The 22,123-nt window shown below is 43.0% G+C and overlaps 2 non-coding genes across 2 annotated transcripts; both read right to left on the minus strand.

Annotated features, from left to right (window-relative positions):
• Window positions 1–1,839: 1,839 nt before the first annotated feature.
• On the minus strand, window positions 1,840–1,911 carry Trnah-gug (transfer RNA histidin (anticodon GUG)). The gene has a single exon. It is a non-coding gene; the product is annotated as a tRNA-His (tRNA).
• A 5,878-nt stretch (window positions 1,912–7,789) lies between these two features.
• Window positions 7,790–7,861, minus strand: Trnah-gug (transfer RNA histidin (anticodon GUG)). Its single transcript has one exon. It is a non-coding gene; the product is annotated as a tRNA-His (tRNA).
• Window positions 7,862–22,123: the final 14,262 nt, after the last annotated feature.

Genomic DNA, 22,123 nt, shown 5'->3' on the forward strand with positions numbered 1-22,123 from the left:
ATTTTGTTTATTTTTTAAATGGACTTGTAGTCCGGGGTGATATGTTACAATACAGCATCACCGGTCTATTGCGGTCTAGCTGTGTTGGTGAGGCGGTGAATTTCCACAGGGCAGTGACTCCGTCACTGCAATTCACTTTGGAGGTGTGGCGGTGGGACTTGTGATCCCGTACCACCCTCTGACGGTGATGGTGCTGCATGAGTCGGGCAGAGGGATTTGCCTAACATGGGCGGATGGGGGTGTGGCGGTGGGGCTTGTGGTCCCGTACGCCGGGGCAGGGGTGATGTTTTTTTTTTTTTTTTTTTTTTTTTTTTTTTTGTAGTCCGAGGTGATATGTTACAGTACAGCATCACCGGTCTATAGCGGTCTAACTGTGTTGGTGAGGCAGTAAATTTCCACAGGGCAGTGACTGCGTCACTGCAATTCACTTTGGTGGTGATGATAAGCTTCCACACATTTAAATTAATGGACTTCCTTTTAAGCTGCGAGAGGTAGACTCACGCTCTTAGGCGTCTTGCCAAGGTTCGCGTTCGCGCGGCTTCCCCCGTCGGAGGTTCGAGTCCTCCCTCAGGTATGGGTGTTTGTGCATGCTGTCCTTAGCATAAGTTAGTTTAAGTTAGATTAAGTAGTGTGTAAGCCTAGGGACCGATGATCTCAGCAGTTTGGTCCCACAGGAACTTACCGCAAATTTCCAAATTTTTTTCTCCTTTTAGAACAGCTGTTCTTGCTATTGCCAGTCTTTATTTTAACCTGTTCTTCCACTATCGTTATTTATTTTGATGCTAGTACAGCAAAACTCATTTTACAGCTTTTAGTGTCTCATTGCGTATTCAAATTCCCTCAGTATCGTCTGATTTAATTCGACTACTTTCCATGAATTTTTCTGGAATTTGAATTATTACGTTCATTTTTTAGTCTGATATAATTTTCACAATATCATTTTTCTTTGTCGTGGCTGGCACTCACAAGGAGCTTAATAATTTGTATGGAGTATCGTCTGTCACAGCGACCTTTTTCCACCAAGGGCTTGAAATGGTCAATTATATTCTTCTTATAGATATCTCTTCCATCTCCTTTCCGTTATATAATCTAACGTTTGTTTTCTCTGTACGGGTTTTTGTACATTACTAAACTACGCTATGGCGGTATACATGAAAAAAAAACCTTCCAGGGCTTCTCTTCAAAACGACATATGTATTATATCTGTACAATGTTTCGTTCCTGTGCAATAAATAATTGAAAGTCTTCCCGGATTTTATGTACACAATCTATTTCAGTTCAGCTTTGAGCCTTCCCTTCTTTGTTAAGTACTGGTTTGCCACCTGAGCTGTTACTGTTGATGTAGTTGCTATTCTTAGCTCCAGAGGTCTTTTTAATTTTTCTATGGACAACATCTATCTTTCCTATAGTCATTCACCGTTTTACAGTTTTGCGTTTCCTCTTTAGCCATTCCTGCTTTGCTATTTTGCGATTACTGCCAATCTCATTTTTCAACGCTCTAAGAAAGCTACTGAGATTGTCTTCTGATTCGTTTATACATATCAGGAACAGTAAAGAATCTTGTGGAACGCCAGACACAGTTTTGGTTGACCAGTTCCCATCGTTTAGTACGTAGTACGCCCTTCCTGACACGAAATCATGGATCCTGTCCCATAACTTAGACTCACTTGTACGCATTTTGATTGAAAGCCACTCGAGACAAAATGGGTCACAATTATTAAGGAAGTCCAATAGCATGGAATCGATTTGAACAAAACCTAAATCATTTGATAATGAAAGTAATTATCAATGAAGTAGTTAAGTGCAGGTGCGCTATTCTTCGTTAAAATATTAACCTTTTGCTGTGACCAGGATTCGAACCTGGGTTATTGCGGCCACAACGCAATGTCCTAACCACTAGACTATCACGGCTGGTGAACTCAGCGTGGGTGTACTTTGCTCTTCTGTCACCGACCGCAGAGTTGTTGACGTCACGCGGTTCCGCTAGAGCGCTGGGTCAGCTTTCTCCATCCTTCCATTGTAAAGTATACATGGAACGCAATTTCGGCTGTCTTTAACTAATTTGATTAAAAATACTAGAAACTTTTGACTTCTGATATCTGAAACTGTAATATGCCTGTAGAAGTACAGCGATTACTGCATACAGTACCATTTCTGACCATATACAAACTATGGTTCGTAAGAGTAGTGTTCCGGTTCGGATTGCGCATGGGTGAACTAGCCTTTAGATATTATATTAGAGCAAAGACGAAGAAGGAGCAGAGTTTCCTAGCACCATACTCCCTTTCGTCTACACCCTGGAGATGACCAGTTGGTTTTTGTAATTCGTACGATGTATGCTACAGGAGTGCTCACGATACGTACTGAATACTGTTCTCCATCTCTGCTATGCTTCCTTGTGAATTAAAGACATTTCGGCGAAGTCAGATATTTTACTGGCAGCACTAAGAGTGAAATAGTAACGTGGGAGGTCACATTATGGAGTAGCACTTATCAGAGAGGCGTTATTACAAGGAGAATGGAATAGGGTCTGAAGTAACCGAAGCTGGTATGTTATCCTCAACAGCGAGTGCTCATCAGACACAAGGGTATCGTCAGGAGTGCCCCATGCAAGTGCAATAGGACCGCTGTTATTTTCTGTGTACATGAACGATCTTGGCAATAGGGTGGGCAGCACTTTACGGCTTTTTTGCTGATGATGCCATGGTGTACGGAAATGTGTCCAAGTTGATTGACTGAAGGGGGATAAATGATGACTTACACAAAATTTCTAGTTTGTGTGATGAATGCCAGCTAGACCTAAATGTAGAGAAATTTAAGTTAATGCGGATGATTAGGAAACACAAGCCCACATGACGTGGTGTCAACTATCAATTTCCCTCTCACTAGTAGGTAGTATCGCGCCATTTGAAGAGACCTGGAGGAGTGTAGCATCATGAGGAAACAACGAAATGATGGGACAGTGTCATCTCAAAGAGTTCAAATCTAGAGAAACATTGGGGTAAGAGCTCTAATTCCACACCTGTGCCACTGTCTTCATAATCTCAAGGTTACTTAAAATAAGAAATGAAGGTCCTATGATCTTACATGACAACTAGTCTGTTAACTAAAACAACATAACTAGTGTAAGAAAGCTTGCTACAGACAGTGTTTCTACAAGCAGCAGCTTCCGCCTCTGACGCAAAAAATAAACCAACTACGTTCCAGACAATATGAAACAGACATGTTTAATGTTGATTGGGAACCAAGCCACAGTCCCGTGTTCTTTACTTGTCGTTACTGGAGATGAAGAGGGTATGTTTTGTGGCTGTTAAAAACTGGTGCCCCCAGCGGGAATCGAAACCACACCTTAGCCATTACAAGCTAGCCTCAGTCCAACCAACCACCAAATTTCACACGTGTTACCATCACATTTTTGTCAAAATGGAGTACCCAGAACAAGGTACGAGAAGCGTTGATTTCCTCTTGAGCTGTTGTTGTGAATAATCTATTGTTGTCTACAAGTCAACGTCATGCAGTCCGAACGCAAAGCCGTGATATCAAACGCATCCTTTTCCTACCTTTTTTAAGTTGTATTCCGTCTGTGTGCCAAGAGCATCAGTGTTACAGAAGATCAGAGACAGTTTTGTTCATTTTCTAACCAGCCAGTAATGGAAAAATCTTGCGGAAACGTGTTTGTGAAAGGGCTCGCAGGTGTCTGTCATGTTAAGACCAATTTCAGTTCCATTAGCCAGCGGCCGCTTGACACAGAGTCTGCCAAAGTGATTGTGACGCATTGTCCCTAGAGCCTACTATCTCCAGCGGACCTTTATGTGTTCGAATTAGCAACTGTAATATTATGTAACGTTGCAGGCAATATAATACTATGTTTCGCCATGCCACGTGGCGATTTTGTATGGCATGTCGCTATAAGCATGTTTGACTATGGTCTTAATTTGTTCAAGATTGTAGTATAGCTCGTGCCATCACAACTTGAATATTTCTCCTTTTTTTATTTTATGAGGAGCGTCGTTTATGCATTAGAAAACGGCGTCTTAAACGAAATAAAGTCTAACATTTGTGACATTGTGTTCTGCTTGTGTTGAATAAAAGGGTGAAAACAGAGGCGGAAAATACGAAACACCTGTGTCCTGCATGGAGTGAGTGGTATAGAGAGAGTCATGTAGTATCGATTCAAGTAAGATCGCTTTGAGATACATTAATGACCAAATTCAGGAAGAGAAACTGGCATTGATATAGAAGATTGGTCCTGGCATTTGCTGTAATAGATTTAAGGAGGTCACTGTAAACCTAAAACAGTGAGGCTGATGGCGATTTTCATAAGGAGAAAATAATGGGTGAGCCATAACAAACATCTCAAATGGTGGCCTGTGTGTGCCCACAATATGTATTGTTATAGATATACATCGGATGGCATGAAGAACGTGTCTTATGTGGCGATATGCTCCACAGTGATGTGTCCTTCGCAGATGACATTTGTAGCCAGCAAATGAGAAGCCTTGCAGTTGTACAGCAATAATTGCGACGTGGAAGACAGCACCAAGCAGCTTGGTTGGCAAATGCGCCCACCGCACACTTGCTAATCTAGAACCCATGTGTGTTTACCTTGCTCTGCAGTTATCGATCAGCTACGAAGACAGTTTTCGTTTATTCTGTTTGTTTTTGTTTGTTTTGTTTTGGAGATTGGTCTTCAAACGTGGCTTAACTCATAATCCGAAAGTCGCTATATGCTTGAGATCAAAAAACAACCTGCACGTCATCAGACGGTTTTCTATAACGAAGTGGAATATATTGTTGACAATTTCTTTGATATTTGTGCCTATTTTATTCAATAGCCCAATGTGAAAGACTGTTAATACGCACTACACTAGTGTAATACAACTTGTGTCTCATCATAATACCATACAATGAATGGCTATCTCAATGAAACGTGTAGTCTTCTGTAATACTCAAGTAGCTTTACGAGACCACGATATAAACATGACAATGTGAGCCTAGAAACACAGTTAACAGAGTATTCAGTAAAACGGTTTCATTAAAGTATTTTTGTATTTTCAGTTGCAGTTCAGCAGTATTTTCTGTTTATTACATCTAGAACTACTGGTTACCGAACGTAGTGAGATTTCTTATGATGACAAAATTTCTAAAGATATCATTCTGAGTTCGAAATAGCTGTTTGTAGCTCTGTCACAGAGGAGATAAAATGTTACTCTCGCGCCAGCTTGGAACTGAGAGCTACTGCCTCTAACTCTTTACAATGCGTCGACATTTCCATGAAGCAAACGGCCAACTGAAGCCTTCATCGCCTCTCCATTGCCCTTGTGATGATTGATACAGATAAATTACAATATAAACAACGAGATTAATTGTAGTTGTTGCGTGAAAGTATTCGCCTCTGTTTGTAAACATGTATTTCACAAGTCGATGACACACCAAAGTGGAATTCATTCACAATATTTGATTGGTATACTACAAATATATCAAGCGAAGCTTGCAAGACAATTCTCTGTCATTCCAGGAAGTAACAAAAGTATCAAATCGTCACCAGACATGTTCCACTTTGTTGTCATGACCCTATCATAGCAGTAATGTTTCTACAGACGACGTCTTTCTTGAGTGAGCTAACAATTTAGGAGTGCATCTTGCGCGTCAACAATGCAGCGGCTTAATTACTTTTCCTACGACCTCATCAGGAGTATTCTAGTATTTATGGTGAGAGTGAAGTGGATAGTTGAGCAGGCCACTGCAATACACATGAAAGAAAATAAACGTAAACCACTGAGTTACAGATGCATTTCATTGACATCGAAACGTAGCAGAATGTGTGAACAAACACTTCGTTCCAGTGTCATGAAATACCCCCCCCCCCCCCAATATATTACCTATTGACATCAGACCAGAACGTATTTAGAAAGCATCACTTTTGTGAGACGCAGCTGCTGGCGCTTTATTCGTACGACGTACTACGTACAGCGGCTCTCAAATTGGTTCTCTATTTGTAGAGTTCCAAAAAGGTCTTTGATATCATTCCTCCTAAGCGGCTTCCCCTGGAGACACTGGAAGGTTTCCGACAGATTATGTAAGGGTCTAAGAGAGATTTAAGAGCCATAAATATAAGACATTTCCAGGGGCCGATGTGGATTCTGACCGCAATTTATTGGTTATCAACTGTAGATTAAAACTGAAGAAAGTGCAAACAGGTAGGAATTTAAGGAGATGGGACCCGGATAAACTGAACGAACTAGAGGTTGCAGTGAGTTTCAGAGAGAGCATGACGGAACGATTGACAAGAACGGCGGAAATAAATTCAGTAGAAGAAGAATGGGTAGCTTTGAGAGATTAAACAGTGAAGGCAGCAGAGAATCAAGTAGATAAAAAGACGAGGGCTAGTAGAAATCCTTTGGTAACACAAGACATACCGAATTTGATTAATGAAAGGAGAAAATATAAAAAAACATTAAATGAAGCAGGCGAAAAGGAATACAAACGTCTCAAAAATGAGATCGACAGGAAGTGCAAAATGACTAAGCAGGGATGGCTAGAGAACAAATGTAAGGATGTAGAGGCTTATCTCACTAGGGGTAAGATAGATACTTCCTACAGGAAAATTAAAGGGACCTTTGGAGAAAAGAGAACCACTTGTATGAATATCAAGAGCTCAGATGGAAACCCAGTTCTAAGAAAAGAAGGGAAAGCAGAAAGGTGGAAGGAGTATATAGAGGGTTCATACAAGGTCGATGTACTAGAGCGCAATATTATGGAAATGGAAGAGGCCGTAGATGAAGATGAAATGGGAGACCTGATACTGTATGAAGAACTTGACAGAGGACTGAAAGACATAAGTAGAAACAAGGCCCCGGGAGTAGACATTTCATTAGAACTACTGATAGCCTTGGGAGAGCCAGCCAGGACAAAACTCTTCCATCTGGTGAGCGAGATGTATGAGACAGGAGAAATATCCTCAAACTTCAAGAAGAATATAATAATTCCATACCAAAGAGAGCAGGTGTCGACAGATGTGAAAATTAGCGAACTACCAGTTTAATAAGTCGAGGCTGCAAAATACTGACAAGAATTCTTTACGGACGAATGGAAAAACTGGTAGAAGACCAGTTTGGATTCCGTAGAAAAGTTGGGACACGTGAGGCAATACTGACCCTACGATGTGTCTTAGAAGATAGATTAAAGAAGGGCAAACCTACGTTTCTAGCATTTGTATATTCAGTTCACCTTTCAGCCTTCCCTTCTTTGCTAAGTACCGGTTTGCCACCTGAGCTGTTACTGTTGATATAGTTGCTGTTCTTAGCTCCAGAAGTCTCTTTAATTTTTGTATAGACAACATCATAGTCATTCACGGTTTTACAGTTTTGCGATTCCTCTTTAGTCATTTCTGCTTTGCTATTTTGCACTTACCGCCAATCTCATTTTCCACCGCTCTAATAAGGCTACTGAGAATGTCTTCCGATTCGTTTATACATATCAGGAACAGTAAAGAACATATCGCTGTCCCTTGTGAAACCCCAGACACAGTTTTGGTTGACCAGTTGCCATCGTTTGGTACGTAGTCCGCCCTTCCTGCACGAAATCACGGATCCTGTGCCGTAACTTAGACTCACTTGTACGCATTTTGATTAAGAGCCAATTTTGAGAAAATTTGTCATAATCATTTCGGAAATCCAATAGCATCGAATCGATTTGAACAAAACCAAAATCAGTTGCTAATGAAAGTAATGCATCAATGAAGTAGTTCAGTGCAGGTGCGCCATTCTTCGTTAAAATATTAACCTTTTGCCGTGACCAGGATTCGAACCTGGGTTCTTGCGGCCACAACGCAATGTGCTAACCACTAGACTATCACGGCTGGTGAACTCGGCGTGGGTGTACTTTGCTCTTCTGTCAGCTGCCGCAGAGTTGCTGACGTCATTCTGTTCCGCTAGAACGCCGGCTCAGCTTTCTCCATCTATCCATTGTAAAGTATACATGGAACGTAATTTCGGATGTATTTAACTAATTTGATTAAAAAGGGTAAGAAACGTTTCACATTTGATAGCTGAAACAGTAATATACCTGTAGAAGTACAGCGATTACTGCATCCTGTATCATTTCTCGTTATATACAGACCACGGTTCGTAAGAGTAGCATTTCGATTCGGATTGCGCATGGGCGAATGGGTAGCTTTGAGAGATGAAATTGTGAAGGCAGCTGAGAATCAAGTAGATAACTAGTCGAGGGCTAGTAGTAATTCTTGAGTAACAGAAGATATACTGAACGTAATTGATGAAAGGAGGCGAGACGGACTGCAAACGTCTCAAAAATGAGATCGGCAAGAAGTGCAAAATGACTGAGCAGGGATGGCTAGAGGACGAATGTAAGAATTTCGAGGCATACATCACTTGGGTAAGGTAGATACTGCCGACAGGAAAATTAAAGGGAGCCTCGGAGAGAAAAGAACCAGCTGTATGAATATCAAGAACTCAGATGGAATGCCAGATCGAAGCAATCAAATGAAAGCAGAAAGATGGAAGGATTATATAGTGTTTTTATACATGCGCGATGTACTAGACAGCAATATTATGGAAATGGAAGAAGACGTGGGTGAAGATGAAACGGGAGAAATGATACTGCGTGCAGAATTTGACAGAGCACTGAAAGACATAAGTTGAAACAGTAGTAGACAACATTTCATTAGAACTACCGATAGCCTTGGGAGAGTCAGACATGACAAAACTCTTCCGTCTGGTGAGCGAGATGTATGAGACAGGTGAAATATCCTCAGACTTCAAGAAGAATATAATAATTCCAATCCCAATGAAAGCAGATGTCGACCGGTGTAAAAATTACCGAACTATCAATTCAATAAGTCGCGGCTGCAAAATACTAACACGAGTTCTTTACGGACGAATGAAAAAAACTGGTAGAGCCCGACCTCGGGGCAGAACAGTTTGGATTCCATAGAAAAGTTGGAACATGTGACGCAATACTCACCCTACGATGTATCTTAGAAGATAGATTAAAGAAAGGGAAACCTACGTTTCTAGCATTTGTAGACTTTGAGAAATCTTTTAACAATGTTGTCTCGAATACTTTCTTTCAAATTCTGAAGGTGGCAGGGGTCAAATACAGGGAGTGAAACGCTATTTACAATTCGTAGAGAAACCAAATGTCAGTTATACGAGTCGATGGGCATGAAAATGAAGCAGTGGTTAGGAAGGGAGTGAGACAGGGTTGTAGCCTATCCCTGATGTTATTTAATCTGCACATTGAGCAAGCAGTAAAGGAAACAAAAGAATAATTTGGAGTAGGAATTACAATCCATGGAGAAGAAATAAAAGCTTTGAGGTTCGCCGATGACATTGTAATTCTGTCAGAGACAGCAAAAGACCGGGAAGACCAATTGAACGGAATGGACAATGTCTTGAAAGGGTGCTATAATATGAACATTAACAAAAGTAAAACGAGGATAATAGAATGCAGTCGAATTAAAGCAGGTGACACTGAGGTAATTAGGTTAGGAGATAAAAAACGTAAAGTAGTAGATGAGTTTTGCCACTTAGAGAGCAAAATAACTGATGATGGTCCAAGCAGAGAGGATAAAAAATGTAGACTGGCAATGGCAAGGAAAGCCTTTCTGAAGAAGAAAAATTTGTCAACATCGAGTACAGATTTAAGTGTCAGGAAGTCTTTTATGAAAGTATTTGTCTGGAGCGTAGCCATGTAATGAAAGTGAAACATGGACGATAAATTGTTTAGACGCGAAGAGAATAGAAGCTTTCGAAATGTGGTGCTGCGGAAGAATGCTGAAGATCAAATGGGTAGATCACGTAATTAATGAGGAGGCAATGAATAGAATTGGGGAGAAGAGGAATTTGTGTCACGACTAGAAGAAGGAATCGGTTGGTAGGACATGTTCTGAGGCATCAAAATCGTACAGGGAGACCACGAGATGAATGCACTGAACAGATTCAGAAGGATGTAGGTTGCAGTAGGTACTGGGAGATGAAGAACCTTGCACAGGATAGAGTAACGTGGACAGTTGCATCAAACCAACAAAAACAACAACGGCTTCCAATCACATTGCTTCCCTATGGACCATCGTATCAGTTGTGCACTGGATTCGTGAGTTCCTGTCTCAAAAGTCACAGTTTTGATTAATTGACTGGATATTACCTAGTGAACCGGAAGTGATGAGTGTACGAGTGTGATTCTTCATGTAAAGTGATGTGGAACTTCCGCTATTTCAGACAATCGGAACATCTGTCTTAGATTTGTGGTAGGTAATGCTGCCATCTAAAAAACTTCTCAAAACATTTGCCAAATAATGTTGAAAATATATCTTCATAGTGCAAAACGTGACTACTGAACCTAAACAACAAAATGTGTGATCCTCTCCACGTGAATACCAAACCAATTCCGTTAAAGTTCGCTTACACAATAAATCAGTCACATTAAAAGTTGTTGATTCAACTAAGTTTGTAGGAGCTACGAACGGTCATAAACAACTAAAATTGGAGCCATCACATCTCAAAATATTGTGGGGAAGAAAACCTGAAGACCACGTTTTATTAGTAGAATAGGCAGAAGATGTAAGAATTCGATTAAAGTGGCCGCTTACAAAACACTTGGCCGTCCTCTTCGTGAGTATTCCTGCGCGGTATAGGATCCTTACGAGGTAGTACTTAGGGAAGACATCAAAAAAGTTCAAAGAAGGGCAGCTCGTTTTCTGTTATCGCCAGATAGAGGAGATTTTGTCATGGATGTGGTTATTGAGTTAGCATGGAAATCACTGAAACGTAGGCGTTTCACATTGCGGCGAGGTGTTGCAACTAAATTCCAATCATCACCCTCCTCCGCTAAATGCCACGATATTTTGTTTACCCCGACATACACAGGAGACATACCATTGTGAGAAGAGACGTCAGTATTTGTACTGCAAGATTTAGTTGTTCGTTATTTCCACTCGCTTTTTGAGAGTGGAACGGTAGAGAAATAGTGCGACAGTGGTTCAAAGAAACCCTGCCAAGGACTTAATGTGAACTGTAGGGTATTCATGTAGATGTGGATACAGATATCAAGGGAGTGGCAGCAAGAAGGAGGGAGGGATCTAGGAATGGATAGGAGTGCAGAAGTGCAAAATAAAAGAGTGAAAAGCTTGCGAAGTATTCTTCATTTATACATATGCCACAATTCGTTTTATCTTAGAACGAGGAGAAAAAGAAGAAATGTTTTCAGAACGAGGAATGGATTGTAGGTAAGGGAAAAGGAATACAGTTCATATGTTTTAAGAGGAATGATAGAGGACAGTAAAGAAAGCAGAAATTAGACAGGAACGTATAATTTCAAGGGGAGAACGGAGTAGAAGGGCAATTGAGGTGATAATGTAAGAGAGGCGAGAGATAGTGTGAGTGTGAGTGTGTATGTGTGTGTGTGTGTGTGTGTGTGTGTGTGAGGGAGAGAGAGAGAGAGAGAGAGAGAGAGAGAGAGAGAGAGAGAAAAACAAGGAGAAATTAACAATAAATAAAGGCAAGACGAAATCGTTTGCATAATGTTTGGAGGACAGAGGATGTATTAATGGATGGAGGTGAAGAGAGAGATGTATTTGAAATAACACAAAACACTTTTAAAGAGTATATCTAAAATAATTACTTTGTAAGTATCTAGACAGGGTACAAATGAAATAAAAATATAATATGTAACAAACCGTGTATTCAAAAGAAACTCACCTCATTTAAAAAGGCAACTGAAAGGAAAACGAACTCAAAGTTTATTTTATCTGTTGGCAAGTGATCTTCCACTGGCCCTCAGAGCGGAAAAATTAAGTAAAAAACGACATAAGAAAACGTTTTAAGGACTAATATTCTATCCAAAATCCCAAATTATTTTGCACTTCAATCATGCTTCTTGGCATAGAATCTACACTCCTGGAAATGGAAAAAAAAACACATTGACACCGGTGTGTCAGACCCACCATACTTGCTCCGGACACTGCGAGAGGGCTGTACAAGCAATGATCACACGCACGGCACAGCGGACACACCAGGAACCGCAGTGTTGGCCGTCGAATGGCGCTGCTGCGCAGCATTTGTGCACTGCCGCCGTCAGTGTCAGCCAGTTTGCCGTGGCTTACGGAGCTCCATCGCAGTCTTTAACACTGGTAGCATGCCGCGACAGCGTGGACGTGAACCGTATGTGCAGTTGACGGACTTTGAGCGAGGGCGTATAGTGGGCATGCGGGAGGCCGGGTGGACGTACCGCCGAATTGCTCAACACGTGGAGCGTGAGGTCTCCACAGTACATCGATGTTGTCGCCAGTGGTCGGCGGAAGGTGCACGTGCCCGTCGACCTGGGACCGGACCGCAGCGACGCACGGATGCACGCCAAGACCGTAGGATCCTACGCAGTGCCGTAGGGGACCGCACCGCCACTTCCCAGCAAATTAGGGGCACTGTTGCTCCTGGGGTATCGGCGAGGACCATTCGCAACCGTCTCCATGAAGCTGGGCTACGGTCCCGCACACCGTTAGGCCGTCTTCCGCTCACGCCTCAACATCGTGCAGCCCGCCTCCAGTGGTGTCGCGACAGGCGTGAATGGAGGGACGAATGGAGACGTGTCGTCTTCAGCGATGAGAGTCGCTTCTGCCTTGGTGCCAATGATGGTCGTATGCGTGCTTGGCGCCGTGCAGGTGAGCGCCACAATCAGGACTGCATACGACCGAGGCACACAGGGCCAACACCCGGCATCATGGTGTGGGGAGCGATCTCCTACACTGGCCGTACACCACTGGTGATCGTCGAGGGGACACTGAATAGTGCACGGTACATCCAAACCGTCATCGAACCCATCGTTCTACCACTCCTAGACCGGCAAGGGAACTTGCGGTTCCAACAGGACAATGCACGTCCGCATGTATGCCGTGCCACCCAACGTGCTCTAGAAGGTGTAAGTCAACTACCCTGGCCAGCAAGATCTCCGGATCTGTCCCCCATTGAGCATGTTTGGGACTGGATGAAGCGTCGTCTCACGCGGTCTGCACGTCCACCACGAACGCTGGTCCAACTGAGGCGCCAGGTGGAAATGGCATGGCAAGCCGTTCCACAGGACTACATCCAGCATCTCTACGATCGTCTCCATGGGAGAATAGCAGCCTGCATTGCTGCGAAAGGTGGATATACACTGTACTAGTGCCGACATTGTGCATGCTCTGTTGCCTGTGTCTATGTGCCTGTGGTTCTGTCAGTGTGGTCATGTGATGGATCTGACCCCAGGAATGTGTCAATAAAGCTTCCCCTTCCTGGGACAATGAATTCACGGTGTTCTTATTTCAATTTCCAGGAGTGTATAAGCCGTCGGATGTAACAGCCAGAAGAAGGAACTTCCTCCCAAGCTTCAAGAATGCAGTCCCAAAGAGCGTCAGATGTAGTAGGTTGGTTTCGTGGCCAGTTCTCTTTTTACGTTCTGGCGACTCAGCCCTCATGTTTTCCATAGGGTTCATATGAGCAGGCCTTGGCGGCCAGTCTGTGACGTTGACGGTAATCGTGGAAAGCTGCTGCTGAACGATTCCAGACTAGGGAACGGAAGAATGGTCTTTTTTCAATGTGAAGCCCCCTTCCGAACAGCGTCCGCACTGACGGAAGCATCGCATTTTCCAATATGCTGGCGTACTGCTCGCTGTCGAGAATTTCTGTTATTCTGCGAAGAATTCCTGCTCCTCTCACGCAAATCCATCCCCAACAGGAGACAGATAGACCATCGTTACTGGTGGAAAACACTTTCACTTCAGTGAAAATGATGGTTTTCCACAACACACTCAGATGGAGCTTCGCAAATGCCAGCCTGTATAAAGTGTTGTCTTCATTGAGCTCTTGTTTCACGACGGATCTTCGTGGGTGCAGTCTAGAATCCCTCAGACGTCGGCGAATCGTGTCAGCGGAGGCTGGGAAGTTGGTCTCCCACCAAAACTGCTTCATGGTCAGAAATGAAATTTCTCTGCCCTTAGGCACTAGCTCCCTGTCGTCCTGCTGCGAGCTCTCTTTCTGCCCGAGACAGGAGCTCTGTTGGTAGCACCTCTTTCAAGGTAATTCCTCCACCATCTCGTTGCAGTGGTATGTGGCACACAGTACCTTCTGGCAGCTTCTCTGGTGGAACATCCACCTTCTTCAGTGAAAGCAATGACTCTGTCTCCAGTTGATCTCTCCGCGCTAGCCACTGCAACAAGCGTCCTGATCTGCATTTCTTCTTGCCTCACTTACACTGATGCCAGGAGAAAAAAGGACACATATTTACGTCAAAAGGAGTGGCAGAGGCAGAGCTATGAACTGTGGCCGTGCTGGGTCATCCCATGCGGGGGAGGGGGGAGGCGGGGAGTTTTTTGGCCTGCTACTGTTGGTTCACTTGCTTCGGTCTCCAGCCCATTAGCCGTTCGGTTGGATGGTTGGTTTGAGGCATAAAGGGACCAAACTACAGGGTCACAGACCCTTGCTCCAGATACAAACAAGGCTCAGGGTGGAACAGCTCCCAAAGTACGTTTGGTAAAGGCAAAGGGGGAAAATGAAATCGGAACCACATCTAAAAAGAAAATGAATGGGACACACAAAAACCGGGGAAAACGTATACCATGGTCTAGGCTGGCTGATCACAAGAATAAAACAGGATGAGCCAGCCACTCTGCAACACATTAATATGTCCACCCCAAAAAAGACAAGGCGAGATGAACATATGTAGGTAAAACACGAACACCAAGGAAAACAAACGCAAAGAAAGGGTGACAGAGTTAAAATGGAGGGAGGGTAGTTGGAGGCCCCAGAGAGAAGGCCAAACGCCCTCCCTTAGATGGTACGATAAAAACCCCCTTCACGGATAAAATGTGAAACTATATCTGCCGTTGAGGCATTGTCGCCCAACACCGAACGTAGGGTGCTGGGAAGATGAAAAGTCCGCCGCAGAGCAGCTAAAAGTGGGCAGTCAAGCCAGATGTGCATGACAGACAGAAGGGAGCCACAGCGACACCGAGGTGGGTCCTCGCGACGGAGAAGGTAGCCACGTGTTAGCCACGTATGGCCAATGCGGAGCACGCAAAGGACAACTGATTCCCTGCGAGTGGCTCGCATGGATGACCGCCACACAATCGTCGTCTCCTTGATAGCACTGAGTTTATTTGGTGTGCACAGGATCCGCCATTAAGTGTCCCAAATCGCGAAAACTGTGCGGCGCAAGACTGCTCGCAAATCGGTCTCCGGGAGGCCAATCTCCAGAGATGGTTTACTGGTAGACTGTTTGGCCAGGCGGTCAAAATGTTCATTGCCCGGTATTCCGACATGGCCTGGTGTCCAAATAAAGGTCACTGAGCGGCCACTGTTGCAGAGGGCGTAAAGAGACTCCCGCCTCGGGAAGCACTGGTCGAGAGCTTCTGGCTGCTTAATGAGTCACTATAAATGACGAAGGACTCACCAGACAGGAGAGGATACGTTCAAGAGCGCGATAGATGACAACCAGCTCGGTAGTGAATACGATGCAGCAAGGAGCGTTGTTCCGTATGGCCAACGTGAGCCTAAGTGAAGCCAACAAGACCGTCGACCAGTGATCCATCTATGCACATTATTTCTGAGCCCTCAAACTCACCAAGAACAGAGAGAAAATGCCGGCGGAGGACTTCAGGTGGGACTGTGCCCTTGGAGCCGTTCGGCCTGGCTGGCCTGTAGCTCGCGATCCGAAGATGGTACAGGCCCAGGCTACAAAGCCACGCTCACCCCTTGAAGAATCAAACGTTTCATAGACCATCCCCAAGTCTGTAGCATAAACTAACGCAGCTAGAGCTTTCTTGCTATGACATGAGTATGCACATCTACTTTTGACGTTTCATACAAGTACTTAACGAAAAATAAGTTAAAGAAAACACTAATGATAAAAACAGCTACCACAAAATATTGCAACCAGCTATCAGTTGCACGATGCAGAAAACTCTCCATTAGATCTCACCTTAAGAAAATATTTGATCTACCAAGATAACTAAGAGGATTAGAAAATTAAACAGTTTTGGTGGCAACCCTGCCAAATGATTGTGTATAAGTAGTATATCATTCACATATTGAGCACTTACGAAGTGTACTCATTGCCTCTGAAACAATAACTGCTGTACAACAGAAATTATGTTCTGGCGAAGCACTTCTTTTACATCACAGTGATACACAATTAGTCTGTAATTTACATTTAAGTGTTTTGTGAAGGGTTCACACAATCGCTCCAATTTCTCGACCGTTCCACTCGAGTACGAAACTTGAGGAAAACGAACATCAAAATCTTTATGTGCGAGTTCTAAATTCTCTTATGTTTTACAGTCGTAATATCATCCCTTGTACACTGGTGGCAACAAAAACTGTTTGCTTTCGGAGGAGAAAGATGGTGATTGAAATGTCATCGAAATAATGTGCCACATTAGAACACCGTTTGTTATAATATTGCGTCCCCAACTCGTCGCCGTGCACCCTCTCCCCTCTAATCTCATAGGGAAGAGAAAGAAAATCGTCCGTGACACTCTCTCCTCTAATTAGCTATACTACAAAATCAGCTGCCTTCTTTCAACGTTGTCGATGTCCTCCGTCAGTCCCGTCGAGTAATGATCGCTCAGTGCTCAGCGACATTTCAGAAGACATCCAACAGCCATAGTGCTGACTGTCTCCTTAGTAGAGTTCCTGGGTCTTCTAATAGTTGTGTCAACAACGCAACATTTGTTTCACCCTCGCCACAGCATGTGATGTTTCTCAGTTACGTTATTTATATTTGTAACCAGCAAGACTTTCGTTAGATCTATAACCCTCAGATTTGATTTACTTATCGATTTCCTGAAACTTGACGAAACCTTCTTAGTAATCCTGTGGAGAAACCCCCACATTTTATTGTTGAGGTTCCACTGCCACGTTTTGCACCATATTGATATATTTTCAACATCATTTAGCACTTCGTTTTGCTCTTCTTAGGAGTTTACTAGCGAGCAGTATTAACTGCCACATCTCTAGGACAAATGTTCTGCTTGTCTACTAACATGATTTTACAACACAAACAGAACCAGATCATTACCTTTATCGACTTCGAAAAAGCGTACGACTCCATCGAGCGGAAAACTCTCTTCCAAATTCTAGCTGAATACAAAGTAGGCAACAAAACACGGACTATCATAGAACAAACCTTGAACAACGCGACCTCCAAAGTAATGTTCTGTGGGGAACTATCAGAGCCCTTTAAAATTCGCACAGGTGTCCGACAAGGCCTTTTCAATCTAGTGTTAGATAAGGTAATAAAATAATGGGAAATATCACAACAGGGAATAACCTTAGGAAACCTACAGATTAAATACCTGGATTTTGCATACGATTTAGTGATTGTTACGAAAAGTATAAACGGAACAAAAGCAGCTATTGAAAAACTACACGAAAGCGGTTCCAAAACTGACTACAGATCTCTTACGAAAAGACACAGTTTATGAGCACAAAGAAACTCTCATCTCTGAACACAAAGTACGGCACGAGTACAAAACGGCAAACTTCAGACACCTCGGTGAAACACTACAAATGAGCGGAAATGACAGAGACTCAAACGAAGAAAGAAAAACTAAACTGGGCAAGGGATACAAAGTAGTGCGGAATCATTACAACAAAAAGTCTATCTCACAAAAAGGCAGATTACGCCACTACGAAACGGTCGTGCTCCCAGAAGCACTGTATGCAGCAGAGATCACAATAATACTAGGGAATACACGTATCACAAAATACAAAAAGCAGGACGAAAAATACTTAGGAAAACATTTGGCGCAACTAACAGCACTAGAATATGGATCAAGAAACCTACAGAGGAACTATACAAACATACGGAGACAATCACAGAAATGATTAGAAAACGCAGACTACAATTCTATGGACACCTATACAGAATGCCATCACGCAGACAGACCAACCAGATCTTTGACTGGGTAACCGGTTGAAACAAAAAATGTGTGGGAGAGGTAAAAAAAGACCTGAAGCAACTCAACATCACACCAGACACAATAAACGACAGAATAAAATTCAGAGCGCCGGCCGGAGTGGCCGGTTCTAGGCGCTACAGTCTGGAATCGCGCGACGGCTACGGTCGCAGGTTCGAATCCTGCCTCGGGCATGGATGTGTGTGGTGACCTTAGGTTAGTTAGGTTTAACTAGTTCTAAGTTCTAGGGGACTGATGAACTCAGATGTTAAGTCCCATAGTGCTCAGAGCCATTTGAACCATTTGAATAAAATTCAGAAATATCATTAAGAAAAGTAAATAACAGGAGATACACTGTGTCAAACGAACAGGATTAAAATGGACTGAAGAACGCAAGCAATATCACAGCCGGAGATGAAAGAAATATGAGCAACCAAAAAGGCAACCAAGGTGCAGCCGAAGACACGAAGCCCACAAGAACCATGGACAGAGGACCGGAAACAGAAACACAGCGAGCGAATGAGTGAAGTTTTGGCAGCAACGAAGGCAGCAAAAGGAATTGGCCATGTAGCTTAGTCTAACTGCGCTCATTAAGGGCAAAACACACACACACACACACACACACACAAATGTCTACATCACTTTACTTGCGGAATCACACTCGTCACTTCAGAATCACTAGGTTGACGTCCCGTTAGTTACTGCGAACTCTGACTTTTCAGATAGGAACTCACGATTTAAGTAGCACAACTGAGACGATAGTCCATAGGAAACCCAATGCGAATGAAAGCCGCTGATGAGAAATGATACCAAAAGGCTTTTTGGAAGTCTGTAAATACAGAATCAATTTGAGAGCCACTGTACGCAGTACCTCGTTTGAATAAAGTGCCAGCAGTTTCTCACCAGAGTGAGGCTCTCGAAATTCAAGCTGGTTTGATATACATAGGTAATATACGCTGAAGCGCCAAAGAAACTGGTATACGCATACGTATTCAAATACAGAGATATGTAAACAGGCAGAATATGGCGCTGCCGTTGGCAACGTCTATACACGATAGCGAGTGTCTGGCATGGTTGTTAGATCGGCTACTGCTGCTACAATGGCAGTTATCAAGATTTAAGTGAGTTTGAACGTCGTATTATACTAGGCGCACGAGTGATGGGACACAGCAGCTCCGAGGTAGCGATGAAGTGGGAATTTCCCCGTACGACCGTTTCACGAATGTACCTTGACTATCAGGAAACCGGTAAACTATCAACTCTCCGAAATCGCTGTGGCCGAAAGAGACCCTGCCAGATCGGGACCAACGACGACTGAAGACAATCGTTCAACGTGACAGAAGAGCAACACTTCAGCAAATTGCTACAGATTTCAATGCTGGGCCATGAACAAGTGTCAGCGTGCGAACCATTTAGGTCTAAATCATACTACGCAAGCCAGCTTATGGTGTGTGGCGGAGGGTAATTTCGGTACCAATATCTGATCCCTCCAACCTGTAATGTTATTGGTATTTCCGTCCTATGAAAACTTTGAGTACCCTTGGAAAGGCATTCAACTATCTGTATATTAAATGATCAACTTATGAGACATATTCTTTGAAAGACATTTATTTTATATAATTAACATGAAAGACATTTATTTTATATAATTAACATTACTGTAAAGATGCGCATCTAGCGCGGACGCTAATACATCGATTGCGCAGTCAGAGAAACATTTTAACAGAAGCTGAACGACGTTCCGCTTCGATCTAAATAAAAGATGACAGTAAAAAAAACTTTGGTAGATCTTCAGATTTTTTTAATGTACTTCTGTCTGTGGTGTGAAAGCGTGAAGAAGGTCGACTTTAAGCTAAAAAAGTGAGCGGTCTTGCCAGCATGCAGACAACATTATTAATTAATAACATTCAAGTAATTTATGTTCGAAACTGTAACTCGGCAAGCTATTGTTATCGGAGGTGTTGAACAGTGCAAGAATAGTCTTTAACGAAGGAGAAAAGTGACTGTAATTTGTGACAAAAACGCGAACATAGGAGCTAGTAAAGGACAGGCTGAAATGTGATCGCACCATAGAGTTAGATAATTACTTATGTAAGTTATGCTGTCTATAAAGTAGCTCTAATTGCTTGTGAGAATTATTAGAATATATTTAGTGTTTACCAGATTTCTTATTCTATTCTTTTCCTTTATACTTTTTTTATCCTCCATGCCATATTATTTTTATAAATGTCAAACAGCCTTTACTACAGCAGAAAATACTGCGGCATCCTGGTCGTGTACAGAAGGCCGCCCCTTGTCTTCTATACAACTCATAGCAGCCCCATTTACGAATGATTTCATTTGCAAATGCATTTTTTTTTTACTGTTCATTGTTAAAGGTCCCTTAGGTAATTAAAAAATTCATACTGATTACGTAAAGAAATCCGGGTTGTTATTTTCCAAGTAATAGAAGTCTTTGCGTAATCAAAAAACAAGCCTCCTTCTGACAACGATCAGGAGCCGACCAGAAGACGGACGTCTTCGACCGCTTTCGTGTCTCCTGTGGCAAAGCTGTGCCAAACTGGGAACACGACATTCTAGTATGAAACACAGATTTAAATTGAAAGAATTGAGATATATTTAAGAGTAAATAATTTTTTTAGCATACTAGAAACCCTGTTCAAAAAATGGCTCTGAGCACTATGGGACTCAACTGCTGAGGTCATTAGTCCCCTAGAACTTAGAACTAGTTAAACCTAGTTAAACCTAACTAACCTAAGGACATCACAAACATCCATGCCCGAGGCAGGATTCGAACCTGCGACCGTAGCGGTCTTGCGGTCCAGATTGCAGCGCCTTTAACCGCACGGCCACTTCGGCCGGCTCCAACCCTGTTCCACTCGCCTATAGTGCGTGGGAAGAATGATTGTCGGTAAGCCTCTGCAATGGGCTTAATTTCTTGAACGCGAGATGTATGTGGGGAGAAGTAATATGTTGTCTGACTACTACTGAAAAGTAATGTCCCGAAATTTCAATAGTAAATATCTCCGTGATGCACAACGCCTCTCTTGTACCGTCTGCCAGTGGAGTTTGTTTAGCATCTCCGTAACGCTCTCTCGCCAGCTAAACGATCCCATGACGAAACGAGCCGCTCTTCGTTGGACCTTCTCTATCTCCTCCATCAGTCCTACCTGATAGGGATCCGATATAGATCAACAATACTCAAGAATCGGGCAAACAAACGCCTTAAAAGTCACTTCTTTCGTGGACGAGTTGCATTTCCTTCAGATTCTTCCGATGATTCTGAGTCTGGTATCTTCTTTCCCCACTACCTGTGACCATTCCTCTTAAGGTCACTCTGGATAGTAACGCGTAGATATTTTACTGCAAACGCTGTCTCCAATTGTTTGTCGTCAATAGTGTACCTGTACAGTAGTGGATTTCTTTTCCTATGTATTCGCAGTATGTTACATTTATTTACGTTCAGGGTCAACTGCCAGAGCCTGCACCATTCATCAATTTTCTGTAGGGCGTTCTGCTACTTCTGGCGTTACTACTTAGGTATTGACAACTGTATAATCTGTGAATAGCCTTAAAGAGCATCCGTCGCTTTTTACTAGATCATTTATATATACCGGTACTGTAAATAGCAACGGTACTATCACACTTCCATGTGGTACTCCGGATATTACCTTTACGTCTGTCGATTTTGTTCCGTTAAGAGCGACATGTTGAGTTCTATCTCCGATAAAGTCTTGAATCCAGTCGCAAGTCTGCTCCGACACCCCGTAAGCTCGTATTTTTTTCATTAAACTGCAATGCGGGACGGTCTCAAATGCCTTACTGAAATCAATGAACACGGCATCAACCAGAGTGCCGTTCTCCACTGCGCTGTGGATCTCATGAAGGAACAGAGCGAGCTGAGTTTCGTAGGACCTCTGTTTGCCAGATACGTGTTGATTGTTATAGAAAAGATGTTCATTTTCCCAAAACGTTACATTTCTTGAGCATAAAACATGTTCCATAATTCTATAACAGATTTTTGTCATCGATATAGGTCTATAATTGTGTGGATCTGTCCAACGGTCTTTCTTAAAAACGAGAATAACCTGCGCTTTTTCCCCTTCGTTAGGTACCTTTCGTTGCTCAAGCGGTCTACGATAAATTACTGCTAGAAGGGGAGCAAATTCTTTC

Source organism: Schistocerca serialis, chromosome 2 (genome assembly GCF_023864345.2).
Source record: "Schistocerca serialis cubense isolate TAMUIC-IGC-003099 chromosome 2, iqSchSeri2.2, whole genome shotgun sequence".
NCBI lineage: Eukaryota > Metazoa > Arthropoda > Insecta > Orthoptera > Acrididae > Schistocerca > Schistocerca serialis.